The 24,449-nt window shown below is 31.2% G+C and overlaps 1 long non-coding RNA gene across 1 annotated transcript in view; it reads right to left on the bottom strand.

The window, feature by feature from the left end:
- Positions 1-402: 402 nt before the first annotated feature.
- LOC127701122 (uncharacterized) overlaps positions 403-24,449 on the bottom strand; it is a 173,970-nt gene continuing 149,923 nt past the window's right edge. Inside the window, exon 5 of the long non-coding RNA XR_007981829.1 lies at positions 403-451. This is a non-coding gene — a long non-coding RNA (uncharacterized LOC127701122). The remainder of the gene's footprint in view (positions 452-24,449) is intronic.

Raw genomic sequence — 24,449 nt, forward strand, 5'->3', positions numbered from 1 at the left:
CGAAATTTGATTTGAGCTTTCCTTTTTCATTCATAATACATATGAAATATATTGTGGGAAATCTAGCTTTTGGTCAATTTTTAAAAATGTAATAAGCGGAAATGTATATTTGCCTTTCCTGGTATGTGGTTTGTTTTATGATACATCCGATGTTTAGTATCAAAAGTTTTCTATAAACTTATAAAGGCAGTCATAACATAAATTGTGACATAAAAAAATATAAAAACATAGAAACATAAAGTATTATACAAGTCATTTTTATTATTCATGAGAATCCATTCTCAGAAGTCTCATACGAATAAATAAAGACACAGAAGAGAAGAGCAGTACAGTGGGTTCTTATATTTTGATGAAACGTTATGTCCTATAAAGTAGAATAGAAGTGCACACAATCCACATATAACGGTGTATATCAATATTGATGATACAGTGATTGGACTGGTGCTGCTGTCTGAAAATGAAAATGAAAGTATTCAAATGTTATTTGTTACAAAAATAAGCCAAATGAAATGAAGGAAATGAAGGAAAGTATGCATTGGCTTATTAGTCTACATTCAATTTATTACCTCGATTTCCTCGAGGGCCATTATTGAAACATATTAATTCACCACGCATTATGAATATATTAATCCTTCTAAACAGAATGGGGGCCTCGATGGCTGAGTGGTCTAGTATTTCATCTACTGTATCACTAGCCTGTCAAGACTGATGTTGTGAGTTCGAACTCCACACTTGGTAGTTGCGTTCGACTCCAATTTTAATAACCAGGATAGTCAGTTTTATCAGGACACTTCGGCTTCCCCACCAATAAAATTGACCGCAGCGACATAGCCAAAAGTGCTGAAAATTGCATTAAACAACAACAAGCAATCTCAATAGAATGACATATGGTAGTAAGTAGATTTAACTTGGGGTAAGGGTTAGGGTTATGGGTTAACCCTATCCCTAACCTTAAAACCAAATTTGAAAAAAAAAAACATCTTGAGTTGTCTTTCAAACATCTATGTGTTAATATGAAGGGAATACTTTTATTCAACAGACATACGACAGCCCTACGGATTGCATTTGTTAACCCCTTTTGATCGACCATTGTCTGTGCAACGACTCCTCATTTATGAGCTTTTCATGGGAAAATAATAGAGGGTTCCTTGGTCGTTTATTTCAAGTATTCATTTATGAGGTACTTTCATTAGATAACTTATTTTTGTGACTATTTTCATGGAATGTGTTTCAATGTTAACGATTTCATATTTTGTTTTCGTTATAAAATTTCATTTTATTCGTGCAGAAATATTCAAGCAGCAACTGCATAAACACTGAGTACATATAAACCCGAGTTCACCACTTAATTGGCTAGAATCATCGTTTGGATGAAGTCGTATGTGCAATGTTTGCTAAAGCTTCTTGTCTTTCTTTCAATTTTCCACCGTCATTATTTGATTCCCGGTTGGTTAATTAAGTAATGTATCTGATTCATGCATAGCTAATGTTTCTTGTCCGGATTTGGCTATACCTTTTTGTTTTGTTTAGTCAGCTCCTCAAATTTTGTAGTAGCTAGACTTATGGATTTTCAAATATATTTGCCGCGAGCATCACTGCAGAAAATAAATTGTCAAAATGCCAATCTGATGTGGTTCAATTGGTACTGTTAATGATATTGTTATTACCATTTGTTTCCTCATTTTTGTCGAGCCTTCGACTTTAGTCGAAAAAGCGAGACATAGCGATCCTACATTCCGTCGGCGTCGGCGTCGTCGTCGTCGTCGTTGTCGTCGGCGGCGTCCACAAATATTCACTCTGTGGTTAAAGTTTTTGAAATTTTAATAACTTTCTTAAACTATCCTGGATTTCTACCAAACTTGGACAGAAGCTTGTTTATGATCATAAGATAGTATCCAGAAGTAAATTTTGTAAAAATAAAATTCCATTATTTCCGTATTTTACTTATAAATGGACTTAGTTTTTCTGCCGGGAAATATTACATTCACTCTGTGGTTAAAGTTTTTAAAATTTTAATAACTTTCTTAAATTATCCTGGGTTTCTACCAAACTTGGACAGAAGCTTGTTTATGATCATAAGATAGTATCTAGAAGGAAATTTTCTAAAATAATAAATCCATTTTTTGCGTATTTTACTTTCAAATGGACTTAGATTTTCTGCCAGGAAACAACACATTCACTCTGTGGTTAAAGTTTTTAAAATTGTAATAACTTTCTCATACTATTTTTGATTTGTACCAAACTTGGACAGAAGCTTGTTTATGATCAAAAGCTAGTATCTAGAAGGACATTTTGTAAAATAATAAATCCATTTTTTCCGTATTTTACTTTTAAATGGACTTATATTTTCTGTCAGGAAACAACACATTCACTCTGTGGTTAAAGTTTTTAAAATTTTAATAACTTTCTTAATATACTATTTTGGATTTGTACCAAACTTTAACAGAAGCTTGTTTATGATCAAATGCTAGTATCTAGAAGGAAATTTTGTTTTCTTCCAGTTAACATTACATTCAGTCTGCAGTCAAAGTTTTTAAACATTTATTAGATTCATAAACTATCCTGGATTTTTACCAAACTTGGACAGAAGCTTCTTACAATCAAAAGATAGTATCAAGAGGAATATTTTTATTGACTTACTTCCTCATTTTTGTTGAGCTTGCGATTAACAGAAAAAGTAGGCGAGACACTGGGTTCCGCGGAACCCTTACGAATTTTTAATCAATCAAACCATCGAACAGTAATGCAACTTTTCCCATGTAGGTGATTATTTCGCAATAAGTTGATATATAGTTTTTTTCACTTTATTATAGAATTACTTTTTAAGAATTGGATTGAAAACGATTATCTAATTACATTTGAAAACGTTAAGTACGTATATCAGCGGACCCTTAAAACTAGAAATCAATCAGTTAAAGCGCATAAAAACATATGCATTGCAATATAATTATATAGACCAAAACCCGTTGACCTGTAACCAAGTTCTTTTTATACTGCCATAAACACATTTTGAAAAGTAATTCAAAATATCAAACGTAACTAATGTATCACATTACTTCAAACGACAACCGAAGTTAATAGTAGTTTATAGATGTTAAAGTCTCGTAAACACTACCATCACTACAAACCCAAGGAAATCGCTTGAACTCCACACAGGGCTATACCGGTTGCATCGACAGAGTATTGTTTTATACTATGCATGTTTTAACCATCAACGTGTAACTACTCTCAGTCAGAATGTCAAGGAGAATGAGTGCTCAAACGATTTGCATGTCAGTCCTGAGTTTAATTCTCAAGTTTTCCAACCCCTTTCTATTTTCTATGATGCACGTAAAGAATGCTTCTGAAAAGAATTGTTTACATTCAAAAATTTGACAGTTGTAAATATTAGGTGTGCATTAAGTATATCTAACATAACGTACCATTAATCTGGAAGGTGAACGTACAATTCTGGTTTCCATAACTGTTTTCCAAGTTTATAATTAAAACATTTACATTTAGAAAATCTTTTGCACTGACTGTCATAGTAATGACATAATCTGCTACAACAAAAGATCTGTTACAAGATTGTATAATAAAGGAATTATTCTGAACAAACATATTGTACCAAGAGCAGTTGAAGAAAGTATTGTACATATTGTTCAAGCATTTCATATACAGATGTCCGCTAGGGTTGTAGACACTAAATGAGATAGTTATATCTTCATTTGTTGACAATGGAATTTCATTGTTTTTATGAAAACATTCTGATTGACCTGAAAATATAAATAATGTACGTATACTGTCAAAACGGGAAATACATTTTTCAATCAAGGAAATTCTGAAATAACGTGACTGTCAATAATTTCGTATGGGAAGAGATATGTACAAAATAATTCTAGAACGATCATTAGTTAAATATGGATAAACTATATAGTATAATGACAAACTGTTATATAACGAAAAGCACAAAATAAATCAAGATACATACATCACACAAAAATTTGAATATTCCGTTGGAGATATCACATTACTTAATATATGTTTTAAAGTCAAACAATATTTGTTTTTCAAACATCATAATAAATCAAATTTTAAATCTGTATTAGCATAAATTTTATTATTGAATATATTCCCCCTGCTGTTTCCGTTTTAGATATTTAATTCAAATGGTAACCAACAATATGTCACCGTTTTATATGGTTGTCCAACCTGAATATCAACATTGCTGGACACCTGTTATGAATTTGGTTCAAATATGTTATTGTCTTCCCAGACAACGTCTCCCCTAAACATCGCCTTCAAAAAATCATATATTAGATATTGAATGTTTGATCAAGAATAACACAGCATATAACCAAACAGACCAAATAGGGAAATCCTGTACAATCATAGATCTGTTTACGTTCTTTGGAATTTCTTTAAAGGGTGATGAAATTGATCATACTTCAATCAACTTTATGTTCGTACAAAAAACTTAACATTCTGTGTTTCTGCAAATTGATCCCAAAAACTGTGTTCATCAGTTATAAATTGGTTTTCTTCAAGCTATCAATACTTGGCTTCTTATTAACCGTACACTGATCATAACAAATCGTTCAACGAAACTAACTTTCAGCATAAGATGATTGAACACCATATTTTCATGGACACCATATAATGTCTGGCAGATGTAATTAAAGAACCTTTGTGAGCACGCTCACATATCCCACGGCCCCACATTGGCACTGACGTGGCAAACAAAATCACAAAGACTCATAACTCGTACAAAAATCAACTGATAAACATTTCTTGTGCATATGCATATCTACATATTATATCCTTATTATCGACAAAGTTTCATGATATTCTTTTGTTTGGTTTCAGAAGAGTTGTGATGACAAACTGTTGCAGTAGAATATTTAGGCCAAAATTCAAGTTCAAAGGGGCATAATAACTCCTAGAAAAAAATTGAATCATAATTTTCTATCGATATGCATAGTATGTCCTTATTATCTACCAAGTGTTATGAAATTCTGTTGTGTAGTTTATTCCACATTCCAAACTAAAAGACAAATTGAAAGAGTTGGTATTACTTTGTTTCATTAAAAAGAATGGCGAACGTAGATACAAATATCTTGTCTTGGGGAGGGATAAATCCTATTTTGTAAAGAATCACTCTGATTCAAACAAAAAATTCTCTGAAACTGACATTATCAAGATGCTTGATTTCTTGATTGACAACATATTTATTGCGTTTGGAGGATGTGTTTTTCAAAAGACTGCCGGAATTCCAATGGGAACCAGTTGTGCCCCTCTTCTTGCCGACTTGTTTCTTGATTATTATGAGGCTGACTTCATACAGGAACTTCTTAGGAAGAAAGATGAGAAGTTAGCAATATCCTTTAACTTTACGTTCCGCTATATAGATGATGTTTTCTCACTAAATAATACAAAATTTGGTGACTATGTTAAACGAATCTATCCCATCGAACTAGAGATAAAGGATACTACAGATACAGTTAAGTCTGCCTCATATCTTGACTCACATCTAGAAATTGACAATGGGGGTCGGTTGGAAACAAAACTTTACGACAAAAGAGATGATTTCAGCTTCCCAATTGTGAACTTTCAATTTCTATGTAGCAACATTCCAGCAGCGCCTGCATACGGAGTATATATCTCCCAATTGATACGATATTCTCGGGCTTGTATTTCCTATCATGATTTTCTTGATAGAGGATTGCTGCTCACAAGGAAGATGTTAAACCAAGAGTTCCAAATGGTGAAGTTGAAATCATCCCTTCGTAAATTTTACGGACGCCATCACGAGTTGGTTGACCGTTATGGAATAACCGTTTCACAGATGATATCGGATATGTTCCTTATGTCGTAACTACAATATCCTTCCCTTTTCACGAATATGACCCACCGAATCAGATTATTTACCGGATTAGCAATAACATAAGCAACACGACGAGTGCCACGTACATGTGGAGCAGGATCTGCCTACCCTTCCGGAGCACCTGAGATCACCCCCAGTTTTTGGTGGGGTTCGTGTTGCTTAGTCTTTAGTTTTCTATGTTGTGTCATCTGAACTATGTTTTGTCTGTTTGTCTTTTTATTTTTGGCCATGGCGTTGTCAGTTTGTTTTCGATCTGTGAGTTTGACTGTCCCTCTGGTATCTTTCGTCCCTCTTTTTAAGAGGAGTTGCGATGACAAGAACAGGACTGACGGACGGACGGGTCAAAAACATTATACCCTACGGAACAAAGTTACTTTGGGTATAATAACATTAACGGTACATTTACTGACTGAGATGGGCATTTCGAAAACTAATGTTTCGTCATTGATGTTCGAAGCAAGATCTAAAACAAACATTGAAGACAAATGTATATTATGATTATTTCATACCCAAGTCACACCTTTTATCATGCAATGGTTGAAAAACAACATTATCTATCTTTGACACTAATTAGAATTTGTTCATTTATAAAAGTAATGTAAGAGGTACATTTCATTTAAAATATTTAAGATGTGTCGTCATAGAAAAGTCGATCGTACGCTTAAGAACCTTTCCCCGAAATGCTTTAACATATAAAGGTACTGAACATATGGCCGTAAATATTTTGACGATTTTGGTTATACTGCTAAAATAAGCGGAAACTAACAACCCTCGAAAATAACCCGATATACCGTAATCTACAGAAAACTGAGACGACACGTCTACCAGCAGTTACATCGACATAGTAGTTGTCAAAACTCACCAATAATATCATGATCATAACTTGGCACGCCATACGCACGTGTCGTCTATATTATATGAAGCTAATAAATGTAAGAACGAAAATGAAGGGCCTGTCTAAAGCATATATAATTAAAACACGGCCCTAGAAATCAATAAATATTTGATGTGTTTTTACTCAGAAGCGAACACATTTTTATCGAGATATTAAATATGTGCCGTTTTTAATTTTCTTGTTCAAGTTAGTGGTCATCCTGTTGGTACCTTCACTGGGCAGGTTTTTATTGGTGTGTTTCAATTATATATCATATGTTCTAGATAGAAAAATGGGCCTGTAATAAATAAGTTATCTTGACCATGTGTGTTCTCATAAGCTGTAGGATATTTTGGGAGATTCTGGTTATGAAATATCTACCACATTGCATTATAAGATATAATGAGTTTCATTCTCTATTTATCCCCAGTTGCATCTCTGACAAACTTTATATTTTCAACATACCTTTAATGAATAACAATATGGATGCCTGAATATTGAAGAACCGGTTATCTGCTCCACATTTTAAACATTTCAAATGGTCGTCCTTTGACGGTACAAATAAGTACTGAAGCATAGATGTATTAGTTACATTCAGAACATCTTCTTGATATGACAAATACAAATCTGGTCCTGGTAAGCCACCTTTTACAAAGCAATTTACATCTAAAGGTACCCCTTCTACTCCAAATAACACGCCTGAACCATTATCACTGACCAGTATCGGGCTTTCTTAAACATAAAAATCGAACATTTCAACGTACGTTATAAGAATACAAATCTCAGTGTTTCGTCTAATGTAAGGATAAACTTTCAATTATACTTTTTTCTTACAAAATTACAATGATAATCAGGAAAATTGTTGTTTGACCATGCCTGGTTAGATCCTTTGACCTTCTAAACCCTAATTAAATTCTTGAAAAGAGTTTCATTGTCTGATCGTCAGTACAGCATTAGTATGCAATTATAACGCAGTTGTTGTCTGTACGCAATGCGCTTTTGAACAGGGGTATTTATAAAACAATTTGGAATAAAATTAACAATTAACTTCGAATAAAACGTCATAAGAATCCATAAGAATGTAAAGATATTTCTTTTGTTCATATATAACAATTCAAATATTGGATATTTTGAATTTATTTTTAGACGGGTTTGGTTAAAAATTAACAATCAGTATAATTATTAAACGCCGATTGTTAAGAGAACAATTTAAGGTCTTTCCACATTAAATTTGTAAATAATTGACAAGGAGCTTCTTCGGTTTACTCAAAGTTACTATTGGTGTCCAATCATACATTTCGTCATTCTTATTAAAAAAAATATGGTTTCTATGTACTTCTATCTGAAATAAGGGAGATAATTCGCTTCTATTATAAATTGTCATCATCGGTGTCGTATGATAGCTTTATTAACACTGATCCCAAAATATATGGTTCCTATATATGTTTGCCTGAAATAAGGGAGATAAATTGCCACTTCTGGTTTAAAAAATGTCATTTCCGGCCTCATATGATAGCTTTATTTGCACTGATTTTAAAAATATATAGTTTTTATACACTTTACGTTACAATAAGGGAGTTAATTTGCTACTTCCATTTTGAAAGAAAATGTCACTTCCGGTATTATATGATAGGTAAATTGACACTGATACCAAAAATATGGCTGTTTACTTTTATATTAAAGTAATGCAAAACAAATGGCTACTTCCGTTGACTTTTTCAAGGTCATGCGTAGTCCTACCAAATGCAAAAAACCCGATGGCTTTATCATGTATCAATATGCGTTATATCAAAGGTCACAATCTAGAAAGTCAAATTTACCTTTGACCTTGACCTCAACTTCAAGGTCATCAAGCAAGGACCTCATATCAAAAGACATAAGGGCTCTTCTATGTATTGTTAATAAGTTATGTTACCATACATCTTATTTTTAACATTCCAGGGGAAAATTCTCCTAGTAAATCATGTAAATGTAAGCGTACCGCTTTGAAGAAAAAATGTTCCTGTTACGACATATCACAACTAACAATTTAGTAGAAAATAATTTGTCGATTTATATTACTTTAGTTTCTTAGGAGAAGCATGCACAAGCTAAAGCAAAAAAACAAAAACATGACCTTGACTTTTGACTTTGACCTCATTTTCTTTTTTGGTGGACCCAGGACCTGAAGTCAAAAGACCCTATATATAGGTCTCTATCGCTTATGGTTTATGAGTTACAATAACATTTCACTTATGTTGAATACTTAAAGGGAAATAACTCTCATATGGAATCTTAAGATCTCTTCGATCAAAATTCTTCTTGACAACCTGAGGATATAACGAGCAATTTGGCAAAATAGTTTTGTCGTAATCTTTTACGGTTGCAAAGGAGTAGTAAACACAAGATAAACCAGTGTTTGGGGAGATAACTCTTAGAAAGAAAAATTTCAGTTAAGCAGGGTCAGTTTCAAAAGCGTATAAACAGTTCTATATCATATACAAAAAATCTAAGAGATATCTTATGGAACAACAATACCGCACAAGAAAAAGATTAAGCAGAAGAAAAAAATAATCTTAACAAATCAAAATGTCTTTCAACGGACAAGTGGAAAGACCTTATAATAATAATCTGAACAAAATCAAAGTTCGTAATTTTTGATATTTTACTTTTTTCAAGAATAATATTGTCTTAAGCATTGCCTATGCGAAATATCATTCTCCGTTGAAGAAAGAGTGCACCCATTTCGTGTCGTAATCTATGGCTCCAAAAAGTTTCTGTAATGAATGTGATATGCTATTAACAAAGGATTAGTGTAATTACTTACTTTAAACTTCAGAAATTTAGTTAAGTCAATATTTTAATAATAATGACAATAATACTAATACTAATACTAATAATATTAGTTATCATCATAATTACCTGCTATTAATGCTTTCATTGTATGACTAATCGTTTTCCCATTTTTCACAGTGTCACAGCTAAAGAAGCCCTGGTCGTTCTTGGAAAACATAACAATCTTTAAATTGTATTTTCTTTTTCCATTTTTAAGTATGACTGCATTGTGTCTGGTAATATTAAGGTCTCGATTAATTTCTCCGTTTATTCCTTAAATTGTGAAGTTAGGTGGACCTCGCCATACAATTGATACTTTCTCCTCCAGAAATGGACATACCAAAATCACCGAAGAATTTTCTTTGACAAAAATAATATCACTTGATACATGTCTTTCTGTTTTGAAACAAATACACATTAACATTACCTAAATCTAACAAATGTCGTAAGTTGACAATAAACCTTTAAGTCATAAAACATAGTGCTATTTATTCTGCATTTAATAGTGTTGTGTCGTAAACAGAGAGGTAGGCAGCTCAGTTGAACTTGAAATGAAAGTCTTATAAGATGACAACAAGGTATTGTTTTTGATTGTTTTTTATCTCCATGTTTTGTGTCAGGTTTTTTTTTTCTGTTTTGTATTTGTTTTTTTTTTGTATTTAATTTTTGTATTAGTTGATTAAGGATGCACACCTCTGAGGAGCCAAAAATTTCTAGAATTAAACTTTTTTTCTCAACCTGATTTTTGGGTTTATATGAATGTAAAAAAATAATTGGTAAAGAAAAAATATGGTGGTGCACATCTGATTTTGCTACGGCCCTTTGAAAGTACCCAATTTTGATGATTTTACATCAATTTTTACCTGTTTTTGGGCTATTATCGTGAAAAAAATCACAGTTCCACAATTAAACAGGAAGTGGACCAATCCGAATAAATTTAACTTGAAAAAACTATAGGTAGGTGTTAAAATAAGAAAGTTTTATCATATTTTGATGCTTTTTTGTGTCAAATTAACCATGCTGTCAATTTTGTAAATTTGTGATTTTTCTCTATTTTAAGAACAAAATGCATATTATTTCAACTTCTTTGTTATATATGATTGAAAAAATACATATCTAAGAAATTTGAAAAGAAAAAAAGTGATATGGGATGTACATGTTTCTGGTAAAATTATTTCTTGTACCCCTCACCCATTTTCTCAAAATTTTGGCTAAAAAGACTGACTTGATTGGTAATAAAATTTGAAAAATTGATTACTCAAAAACTACTCATTGTAAATACGCATTTTTTTCACAGAGTTAAGTTTGATTATAACATTTTTAAAATTCATTGATATTTTCCACTTGTATGAGCTATAAACAAGTTTTATGTGTGAGAATACAGAATTCTTTTTATCATTATTGGAATATTATAAAAGACCACAGAGGGAATTACATAAGGAGAAAGAGAAGATACTAAGTCCAATTAAAACAGACAATACCAGGGCAAAAAAAAACAACCTCGGAAAGACAACACACAAAAAACAAACATTAAATAAAAACTAAAGACCGAGCAACATAAATTCGAAAGTTAACACAAGTGTCCCAAAAGGGTAAGCAGTTATTGATATCTATGTGGCAAGACATTCATTTAAAAATCACCTAACATACATTTAATAAGAAAGACGTGCGTTTCGTCTACATTAGACTCATTATTTGCATTGGACTAGTAGTAAACCATTTGGAAGGAACCAAATACAACATTTTGCAACAGAAACTGCTAAGGTTATCTTTACCTTGGATAGAAAAACCTTAATTATTTTAATAATTCATCATTTATAAGCAAGAAATGAATAGAAAATGACAGTATGAGTGATATATCATTACAACACAGGAGTGCTAAATACCAATACCGGGCTTGTAATACCATTTGAGACAAAACGTCCACCAGCAGAGGCATTGGCCTAGTGATGGTAAAAACTAATAAAAGATACAAGGCATTGTATATTGTACGACAAACCAGAGTTTCCTCTCCATCAGACACAGCAGTAGCGCTCGATTCAGAACAATTCGGAGGTCGAATCACAAAACGAGAATGATTAACAAAGAAACCTTAAAATCCAAAACATTATTGGCAAAGACAAAAAAGGCCATATATGCCTCGGAGTAGAAAACCTTTACTATTTTGAATTATGAACAAATCGGCTGTGTAAAATTGTCCATTATATAATTGAAGTATTTGTTTACAGAAATATGAATTATTGTTGCATGCCTTTTGGACTTTCAAAGTTATATCGTTCCATTAATCGTTTAGTGGAACACCTTTTTAATTACGGGAAATTTGCTTTTGCACAGGATTTGATTTTAGTTTATTTTCTCATAAAAAGTTATTGAACTTTGTCAATTCATGAATAATTTCCCATTTGTTGACAGGGGCTGTCTCTTGAACTGCTATTCCTCTAATGCTTTATAAGTTTAAACACATTTATACATACAGGTGACATGCAGGTGCAAAAATTGAATTTCGTCATTGCATTATAAGAATAAAAGATACCGACGTCAGTATCTTTTTTGAGAAACTTTCATAATAGGATATGGGTAGTTCTATAACAATTATTTTAATATGTGCAAGGTAACATCTGCACTGTGCCAGCTTCATAGAACGGCCAGAAAATTATATGGCTATAGAATTTATTACATTCCTTAGTAGTATGATACCCTTTCCTTTTCAGCTTAATCTTTGGTCCTAATGCAGTACTACATATAGTAGCATGTAGCTGATTTATCTGTCATGTTTTTCATTATATCATAAATGATAACGACCTTTGTTCAAACATCATTACTTCCAACAACTTTACAATGTTTTCCTCTAATGCATAGCGGGGCCTCGGTGGCCGAGTTGTCTAAGTAGTTACTACAGTAATCACTAGCCAGTCAACACTGAGGTTGTCAGTTCGAACCTCGTTCGTGCGGGTGTCCTCGACTCCAATCTTAATTGACAAGGATTGTCAGTTTTCCTATCGAAGGTCGGTGGTTTTCTCCGGTCACTCCGGCTTCATCCACCAATAAAAACTAGCCGCCACAAAATAGCCCAAAAGCGGTGCTTAAAAGTGGCATTAAAACACCAAAAATCAAAAATCAAATATAATGCATAGCCGTTGTTACTAGGTATATACGTTTGAATAAAAAAAGAAGATGTAGTATGACTGCAAATGAGACAGTTATATATCATAATATGGCTTTAAACAACGAGCAGAATCTATACCTTATAGTTTTCTATAGAATGAACAAAAATATGAACGAACGAACTAATTAACAATAAACCAATAAACGTAAAACGAGTATGACCGACCACTCCCTGCAAAAACAACTAGATAACAAGCTGCTGGATTATGTTTTCGGAACGCTAATGTTTTCCTACCCCCATACGTATTTTGAACAATATTACGGAATTTTAGGTTTTAAATGCTCTTCAAATTTGTACTTGCTTTGACCTACCAATGTATTTGTTTCGAGCACCACCACTAATATAGACGAAACGCGCATCTGGCGTAACAAAATTATAAACCTGTTATCTCTGATAATTTTTTATGAGATTTTACTTGATTTCGATAATGTTTATGTCTTTCATTGAATGCTATATCTGTCCTATTTTGGTTAATAAGTGTATGATTAAAAGCTACCTTATGTGTTATGAAGGACACATATATTTTCCTTTTATATGTGTGTTTTTTTTAATCTTTACATATAATCTAAATATTATTTCAAAATAAAAGTCGAAAGAATATATTTCAAAAAGAATAAACTATAACTATTTGCATTATCACAACACATATTATAATCATACTGTATCAATTCTGTTATTTCAATTTATTGAAAACTAAGATTTAATGTGTAATTTGTCACTTTACCTCCATTATAACATGTCATTATTATGTAGACAGGCAACATAACGGTCCATCTGTGCACCAACATGTCTTTAAGAAGCGTACAGAATCACCAAAAAAATCTCTTTTTTTTTAAGAGAAGTTCTTATAAAACTCTGAAAAATACATCACAGATATTCGCTCAAATTGGCTCTATGTTTTATAGATTAACTTAACGATCAACATAGTAAAAATGAATATATAAGATCAAACACATTGCAACAGTGATCATCAATAAAAAGTATAATCAATACAATGATTCATGAATAAAATGTAAACAATGATGAATAAACTAATACAAACAATTAAGCCATTTTTTCACTAAAACATCTTCGAATAGATCATCCGATGTCTTCCACATTACATTACAACATCCAAAAGAAACTTTGATTGATTAGGTAAACTGATATATGTCTTCCATTATGGAGATGAGCCCAAACACTCATCTGTTTATTTCTCAAAGCGGTTGGACCGATTTGCTCTGACTGAATTTATTTATATTATATTTGACACACCCGTGGTATTGCCCAATGAAAAATCTGGTAATTACTTATGATTGTTAATGTTCAAGACTTACAAAACTCAAAACTTATGCCATGCATCATTTGTGACACCTTCAGTTGATAACAAACAATGACCATGAAACTCATCCAAGAATGAGTAACACCAGCAAATAAAACATCAAAGATGAAAATAAATTAATATATAAAAAAGAAGATGTGGTATGATCACCAATGAGACAACTCTCCACAAGAGACCAAATGAAACAGAAATGAACAACTATAGGTCACCGTACCCCTTTCAACAATGAGCAAAACCCATACCACATAGTCTGCTAAAAAGGCCCCGAAATGACAAATGTAGAACAATTCAAACGAGAATACTAACGGCCTAATTTATGTACAAAATAATGAGAAAAAACAAATAAGTAACACAGCAACAAACGACAACCACTGAATTACTGAATATTTCTACTTTCAAAATTTTAATCAGTGCATAACACACAATACAATTGTTTATATTTTTTTTATATATCACATGTTATATAATTTTTTAAATGGATATAATACTGCGCCATTCAAGTAGCCAAACATTTTACAGTCTGTTTATTCACTCTCTAAGAAAGAATGATTTACAAATTCGTGTTTAAACGCGTATATGGTGCAGTAAAATAAAGTTAATGTTATAACTACCACTGGGTCAAAACCTTTACTGGTGGACTGTTAAATTAAGGATTATATTTTCCTCGTGCAAATCTTGTAATGTAAAATTGTGTTTTATATTGTTATTGTTCAATTTATAAATATTTGGTATAAATTCTTGATGCTTTAAGTTATATAAGTAGATTTGACATGACTTTCGGACAAACTATGTTGTAAACTATCCATCTAACTATTTCTGATATTATCATAGATTATTGGACGCAATATGCTGTTATTAAAGATGGAAATTGAGTTGCTCAATTCCACAAAGACTGTTATATAATGTTTTAGTCACTACAAGTTAAAGATAAATGACTTTATAAATTGAACAATAACAATATAAAACACAATTTTACATTACAATAATGACGTCATTATTTGGTCTAAAGATTTTTATTCTCATTTACATCATTTAGAATTAATCTTTAATAGATTAAAAACAGCAAATCTAAAATTGAGACCAAATAAATGTGAATTTGCTAAACCAGAAATTTTATATTTAGGACACATTATCTCTAAAGAAGGTATTCAAGTTGACACATCTAAAACTAAAGCTGTTGAAACTTTTCCAATTCCAAACAATCAACATGTTGTCCGAAGTTTTTTTGAAATGGACTTCATATTGCCAAAAAGCTTTTGAAACTTTAAAAACTGCTTTAACATCAACTCTTGTTCTAATAGTTTCCAAATTTTAACAAACCATTCATTTTATCATGTGATGCATCAAGTTCCGCCATAGGTTATACTTTATCATAATTTGGAGAAGACAAAAAAGAACTGGTTATTGGTTATGGGGGTAGAGCATTAACTCCTGCAGAACAAAATTACACGGTGACAGAACAAGAAATGTTAGCACTAGTGTCAGCCGTTGCATATGTTCATGTTTATCTTATAAGCAACAAATTTACTGTTTATACAGATCACAAAGCATTATCTTGGATACAAACTATTAAACATACAAATTTAAGATTAATTAGGTGGGCTTTAAAACTCCAAGAATACAATTTTGAAGTCATTCATAGACCAGGATCACGTAATTTTATTAATAACAGATTCCTTCTCGCATTGGTGCGAATGTTTTCTAATGAGAACACAAGAGGCAGAAGAAATTGCAAATGTCTTATATTCTCAAATTTTTACTAGATATGGAGCCGTTATTTGGTGTCTGATAGACACGCAAGTAATTTGAGCTATCTTGTTAACATCTTATGTAAAATGTTCAATGTAACACAACACTTTACCAGTTCGTATCATCCACAAAGTAATGTTGCCTGTGAAAGAACAAATGCTACTTTGGCACAATCATTAAGAGCTTATTGTTCTAAAGAACAAACAAATTGGCCAGACATTTTACCCAGTATCATGATGGCATTCAGAATGAGTCCTTGTACACAATCAACGGGTTTTTCTCCGTATTATATGATTTTTGGAAGAGAAATGCCTCTACCTATCGATGCAGCGTTAATTCCAGAGGAAACGCAAACAGACTTAAATCTTATAAAGATCCAAGTGATTTTAGACCACCTCCTAATCAATTAATCAACGATGAAGAAACAGGCAAAGATCATGATAAAGAGGAACAAGATAAAAGTGATGAATTAATTCCAAATGAGGATCAAGAAAACGATTCTCAAAACAATGTCAATGCTGAAAAATTAGAGAAAACTCAAAGTCAAAACAACTCAAATGAATGGTATGAAGTAGATAAATTATTGAAGTTCAAATGGAAATCTGGAAAAAAGTATTATTTAGTTAAATGGACAGATAATTCAGACCCATCATGGGAGCCACAAGAAAAAATTAGTCCACCATTAAAAGAAGCATTTCATTCAGAAAAAGTGCGCAAACGATTAAAAAAGAAACGGAAATAAGCAAATGAAATAAGCATTGACTATTCATTAATCCGGCAAATTAATGGCAAATACATTCAACTTGCAAACCCATATTTAAATTGTCCCTTATTTAGAAAACTGGAAACAAATTCATTCCCTTTATTTTTGACCACCAGAAACAAATTAATTCTTTTTTTTTATATTGTAGGCATGCCAAGATTTTGATTTGTACCGAAGCTAAATAAAACTTTATTTGGTAAATCAAAGCGAAGCCTTTTACCTTTCATAGGAAATATTTTTGAAGGATTGTTCGGTTTAGCTACTCAAAAACAACAACGAAAATTAGCTTCTCATATCAATTCATTAACCTCTGAAAATAATAAAATCTCCTCTGCATTAAAACAATATGGAGGAAGTTTAACATTATTCGTTTCCCAAACTGAAAAAAGAATAGACAATGCAATGAATAGTATAAAACAAAACCACCAAGCTTTTAATTTTTTAAATGCTCTTATTCAAAGGGATTTTCAAAATCTTGAAAAACATTCTACTGATTATTTTCAAATATTGACTGATCAAAGTCAAGATACAAATACAATCCAAAATTATATAATTGATTTAAAAACATCTATAGTTAGTTTACTTGAAGGTAAATTATCTCCTCTACTTCCCAAACCTGAAGTTATCCAGCAGACGTTACTTGATGTTCAATATATTTTGGATACTAATTACGCAGGATATAACATTTTAACTGTAAATCCACATTATCATTACAATTATGCTAAATATGTTGTTTTGCAAAATGATACTAAATTGTATTTGGCAGTTAAGTTTCCATTAACAACCCATGGCAAAGTGTTTGAAACATATAAAATAAAATCATTTCCCGTAGAAATAACTAACAAACTCTACACTCTACTCAACTTATGAATTTACCTCAATATATGATTATAACCAATGACCGCAATTATTATACAACTCTGACTTCTGAACAAATAGGCACATGTGAAAGTTCAAATCCAAAGCATTGTAATTTTGTTCCTTTGTTTAAATCATCAAAAACAATCGAATGTCCTTTTATATTTTTAACAATGATAAACCTAAAATAAAAACATTCTGTGATTTCAAAGTTTTGCTTAATTCCATTTCACCACATATTGAACAAATATCTGATGATTCTGTTTTAATTTATAGACTTGAAACTTTGCACTTAAAATGTAATTCTTAAAATACAACGGTTCCTGATTGTTCCTTCTGTGTATTTACAACTCCTTGTCATTGTATTTTATTGTCAAACCCTTCTAATTTCAAAAGCAAAATAGCACTGTGTGAAGATGAAATAAATGATTTTACCATTTAGTTAATTTAGCAATTTTGCAACACTTCTTTGACGATAATAAACTTTCAAATATTCTTGCTACCACAACTTTTACTAATCCCATTACCATCTCTTTACCAGAATTTAATATTTACAAAAATAAAATGAACCACATTTTTGCCAAAGATGAAAATTATCACCTCAGTCTTAATAAATTAGTTAAAAGAGTTAAAAAACAAAAAATCATATATTTTACTTTGGCTGATACTATGGTTGATGGACAAATAGATCTCGACTTTCAACAATGGCCAACTACAAATGATATGATATCTTTAGTCTCTATAATTATCACGTCAATAAATACAGTCGTTCTAATTTGGCTATTTTATAAATTCAAAATCATTGCAGCTGCAATTGCTTTGTATCAACCAGTTCAAACGTCGGCTACCACAATTCCAAACTTTAAGTTTGAATCCCCTACAACTACAACATCTTCTTCTTGGATAAATGTCTTAAATTCTAATTTAAATTGGGATCATGGCATTTTTGCATTTTCATTTCTATCCTTTTTATTAATCATTGTTTTGATTATTAAATCTATCAAACGCTCTAATATACATACAAAATTATGTATACAAATTACTACTGGATATCAATGTATCTGCATTCCAATTATCTCAATGCCTTTATATCCAATATTTTGAGACATTCTATATCCAAACATAATTGACAATTTATTGGTTGTTAATTACCTCAGACCTAAACTACACGTTTCTTATCCTAATTTCATAATCAGAAATAAAAATACTCTACAATCAATTGTCATACCCGATACAATTAAACGTAATGTTTTTCAAGCTTGTGCATTAAGGTCAATACTCAAACATTCGATCTCAGTTTATATAATATTACTTCATCATAATATTAAATACCCCATTGAAAACCACAATATAGATACTAAAATTAAAAAAAGTCAATAAATCAACAAATCAAATGACCAATTTATATCTATCATTATACTTATTGACATCTTTCTATTTCCCAGGTTTCACAGATTTACAAGACGTTGAAAATTTTACGCCATCACAAGTTTGGTAAACAATCACTTCGATATTGATTATCTCCGGAGTATACAATATTTATTATCATATGATTTTAACCCTTTGATTCTTCTAGTTCGCAATCTTTTTGTTTAAATACCATTTCTAATAATCTAATAATTCTAGTATATATATTCCTGAATTACCACCTCACATATACTTACACATTGATTATTTTCATGAATTAAAACAATCATACATTTCAAATTCCATAATTATTTCCATTAATCAAAATGGATATCATCTGTAAGTTTAAAAATACTACAATACTTTTATATGGAACGCCACAGCTGTCTTATGTGGAACTCTGATATTACGTTATGTTGTTTTATTATTACTTGATGATATTTTGCCTTTACATAATATGGTTTTGACATTAAGTAATGATGTTTTGATATAACTCAATATGGAATAGTCATTACTTAATGATATTTCGATATTACACGATATGGTTTCGTATTGACTTGAAATAGTTTTGTCATTACTTAATATAGTTTTGTCATTACTCGATGTGGTTTCACCATTATTTAATGTGGATGTGTCATTAGGTAATTTGATTTTAACATTACTTGATGTGTATGTGACTTAACGTAATGTAGTTGTTTCATTACATGATGTGGTTTTGTTATTTCGTAATGATGATTTGCCAATTCTTTATATGGCTTTAACATTACGTAATGATGTTTCAAAATTTGACGATTTTAAACTACATGATGTGTTTGTTTCAGTATTTGACGTGGTCCTGTCATTATTTGATGTGGTTATCACATTACTTGATGAGGTAAAACCACGTGACCAATTTTGAAAAACTAGTTCTATTTTTAAATAGATTTCCATGTTTTATGTGCCTTGGATGAGTGTGGCCATCCATCGAGTTAGTGTTCAAATTAAAGTTCGGGTTACTGTTCGAGTTAAACTTCGAGTTAGTCTTCGATTTCGAGTTAGAATTCAAGCCATTATTAGAATTAAAAGTTAAAGTTAGCATTGAGTTTCGAGTTGAACTTCGAATTTGAGTCACATTTAAAGGTAGAGTTCGAGTTACAATTCGACTTCAACTTTGAATTTGAGTCACCTTTTGAGGAAGAGTTCGAGTTAGACTCGAATTTGAGTCTCATTTAGATTAAGATTTCGAGTTGAAATTCGAGTTATCTAATATGAGTTCGTATTTAAATTTTCTATAGCGGATCAAGGGCTTTTGCTCGGGCTTCCGAAAAGAGGACTAAGGGGTATGCGTACAAAAGATAAACAATGTTACAGTATACAAAACACAACATAGAAATTGAAATAAAGTTAGATGTAGTGTGATTGCCAATGAGACAACTATCCACCAGAGTTTAAATGCAGTGGATGTAAGCAATCATAGGCAACCGTACAGCCTTCAACACACCGTATAGTCGGCTACAAAAGGCCACCACGTGAAAATGTGAAACAATTCAAACGAGAAAACTAACGATCTAATTTATAACAAAACAATCTACGAAAAACAAATATGACACACATGATACAACGGCAACCATTGAACTACAGGCTCCTGGCTTGGGACAGGCACATAAAGAAAGTGCACGTGGCGGAGTTTAACATGTATGTGAGCGCTAAACCCTAACCTAACCTCGGACTGTAGTGTAACAGCACAACATAAGAAAAAAATGTAAAAAACAGTTTCAATTGGCTTAACTCAATAGATCGGTATGACTGGGTAGTACTCCGAAAGGGTAAGCAGATTTTGCTCAACGTATGGCACCCGTCGTGTTATTCGTGGAAGTACAAACCCAGTGATTTGGTTTTGGTAGTTCACATTCGAGGAAAAGATGACAAGATTGTGGTTACGACAACTGGAACATATCCGTCGTCACCTGTGATACAGATATTTGTTTTTTCAATTAGTGCGAGGTATATCAGAGAATGCAATTTATAAAAATAAAAGATTGATATTCGTATATGTTCAAATGATTATACAAGCTAAAAAAAAATCAGAGAATTCTTATTCTATAGGAATTGATGCTTTGTCGCTTAGTCCGATCCCCCATTTCCCTGTAACTTTAGTGTGAGTTGATTTAAAGTATCTCTTTTGTTGACAATAAAGTACAAGTCTTTTGATTTGTGTCGAGCCTGCGATATTAATGTAGCGGCAGTGAGACACAACAAACCTATATTCCGTCGTCGGTAGTGGCGTCGGCGTCTTCATCATTTAGATCGTTAGGTTTCTCGTTTGAATTGTTTTTACATTTTTCATTTCGGGACCTTTTATAGCTTACTATGTGGTATGGGTTTTGCTCATTGTTGAAGACCATACAGTCACATATAGTTGTTAACTTCTACGTCATTTGGTATGTGGTTGAGAGTTGTCTCATTGGCAATCATACTACATTTTTCTTATTTTTATATAAGGTTTTTTTTTGGCATTAAATATTACCGAATTAAATTGTTTTGACATGATAAATTTGTAAACCTCCATGAATTGTTATAAAACTTGTATAGGAGTTATTTTTCAAGATCAAGATAAAGCATCTACAGAAAAACATTGTTTTTTAAATTTTGTTTTTTACCGATAAATGCAGTCAACATTACGCTTTTACACTGACAGCAGCAATATCAGGCGAGATACAGGGTTCCGTGGAATCTTTTACGAATTTATTATAATACTGCTTCCATTTAAGAACTATGAAAAAAACGGCAGGACCAAGTGGTTTGGGGATATCCCCCTTATGTCCGAAATACTGTTAATTTTTTAGTACTTTTTTCTTATTTTTGTCTGCCGTTCCCCTTTTTCATACCAAATAACTCTGAACAACAACTCAAACTTTAATTTGAACTTTAACTCAATGGATAGCGATACTCATCCAAAGCACATTAAACAAACGACACATGGAAATCGGTTTAAAAATAGAACATATTTTTTTCCGAAATTGTCACGTGGTTTTACCTCATCAAGTAATGTGATAACCACATCAAAGAATGACAGGACCAAATCAAATACTGAAACAAACACATCATGCAGTGTAAAATCGTCAAATTTTGAAACATCATTACGAAATGTTAAAGCCATATAAAGAATTGGCAAATCATCATTACGAAATAACAAAACCACATCATGTAATGAAACAACTACATTACGTTAAGTCACATACACATCAAGTAATGTTAAAACCACATTGCCTAATGACACAACTACATTTAATAATGGTGAAACCACATCGAGTAATGACAAAACTATATCAAGGCAATACGAAACCATATCGTGTAATATCGCAATATCCTTAAGTAATGACTATTCCATATTGAGTTATATAAAAACATCATTACTTAATGTCAAAACCATATTATGTAAAGACAAAATATCATCAAGTAATAATAAAACAACATAACGTAATATCAGAGTTCCACATAAGACAGCTGTGGCGTTCCACACTTATATCTCATGAAGATAATAAGTTTATTAATCTATCTGAATATTTTAAAGCTTTACAACGCTTTAATGAAAAAGAAGTAGACTTATTTGATGTTTCTGCCTTTCAAATTCTTAGAGAAAAGGTAATACATAATTCTGATATTCCACTCGATAAGGATATTTTAATCAAAATTGTTAAAATAATTTCTTTTCTGAATATATCTGAAGACAATTTCAAACAATTATTACCATTTCCTCATATATCTATCCATAATATCCAATATTTCTTACCATTTATTCAATGTTTATTGATTTTACATTACCCAAATATTGCAAAAGATTGGGCAATCAGAAGTAGGCTTCCATTATCATTATTAAGCATTCCTCTTATTTCCTACAACAAATTTAAGCGTGCGTATAGAAACGCAAAATGCTTGCATGAATATAAAGTTAAAATTTTAGCTCGGTGCCGTTGCCTTCAATGTACACAATTTAGACATAATTTATCATGGTATGACCAAGAAGCACCTTTTCATGAGGAAAATTATGTTCCTTGTTTTGCAATGCGAGGAAAGTTAATTAACGTTGGAAAAACATCTTAAAATACATGTATATTGACCTTGCTTGAATAACATTTACATAACGATAATCGTTTGTTTTAAAATATTCATTTAATCAAGGTTCATAAAAAAAGAACTACGTACAATTGTAAATAAAAGGGCCTTTTATTGTTTAAACATATTAATTACTTATTATATAAAATCTTGTATACCTCATGTTTATATCTCATGTTTATATCGTATGACTTATATTATTCTCATAATACCATTTTATCATAATAAATGAAAAAAAGAGAACAAAAATAAAAAAAAAAAATAAAAAAAAATAAAAAAAAACCAAATACATAATAATAATGATATATATTTTTCCTATTTATTAATCTATTGTATGTAATTTTCCTTAATTGTTATATAATAATTAATAAATAATGTTTAGATATATGATTGGTGGAACAATCATCTTTTTAAAGGGAGGGTAATTATTGTAATATAAAATTGTGTTTTATATTGTTATTGTTCAATTTATAAATACTTGGTATAAATTCTTGATGCTTTAAGTTATATAAGTAGATTTGACATGACTTTCGGACAAACTATGTTGTAAACTATCCATCTAACTATTTCTGATATTATTATAGATTATTGGTATCAATATGCTGTTATTAAAGATGGAAATTGAGTTGCTCAATTCCACAAAGACTGTTAAATAATTTCTTAGTCACTACAAGTTAAAGATAAATGAATTTATGACAATTTCTATCATAAGGAAAATCTAATAATGTATTCTGGGTCAAATTGCAGATGCGACATGGTCAAAGTTAATTGTTTTCTTTTTAAAGTTTAAGATCATAAGTACTGTTATTATTAGAACTGTTTTATTAAATTAAGAATAATTAAAAATATATGTTTCATTTTTATTAATGTTTTCAATTTACAACTACTTTGAAAAAAACAATGTATCAGATATTATCTAATATTGTAATGTCTTAACTTTATTCTGTAGTAAACCATTTCGAACACTTATTGTATTCTAGATTTTCTGGTTGCTGATTCCGGCCTTTCTACAATTGATTGTGAGTTTGTTTCCCCCTTTATTGTGGCATACGTCAATACGATAGCTAGGGTCTCACGCTACGATAACAATTGTCACAATACAAAGCTCTGGTTCCTTGCTGGCTTTGGTTATAATGTTTGTTTTATCTGGTTTTATCAGCTCATAAATTTTCTCACAAGTTTTAGATTTTCAAATATGTTGGCATCGAGTATCATTTAAGAGACATTTATTGTTAGAAAAAAAAGCAGTAAAACTAGTTCGTTAATATTACTGCATTTAGTCTTTTATTAAAGTCATATGAACTTTTAAGTTTAGAAAAAAGTTTATAAACTTGAATGTTAAATTTTTGCTAGTATAAAACAAATGAACATGAACTTTTTTGTAAAATAAAAATCGTACCAAAATCTTCAGAAATGTACTGTTATTGAATTATTGTCTTCTCGTACTCTAATCCACCGATACCTTTTTCGTATTCAATGACCCAAACCACGCAACCTCTTGTTAGAACTTCGACAACCGTACAACGCAAGTGTGAGTGA

Source organism: Mytilus californianus, unplaced genomic scaffold (assembly GCF_021869535.1).
Source record: "Mytilus californianus isolate M0D057914Y unplaced genomic scaffold, xbMytCali1.0.p SCAF_5, whole genome shotgun sequence".
NCBI classification, from domain to species: domain Eukaryota; kingdom Metazoa; phylum Mollusca; class Bivalvia; order Mytilida; family Mytilidae; genus Mytilus; species Mytilus californianus.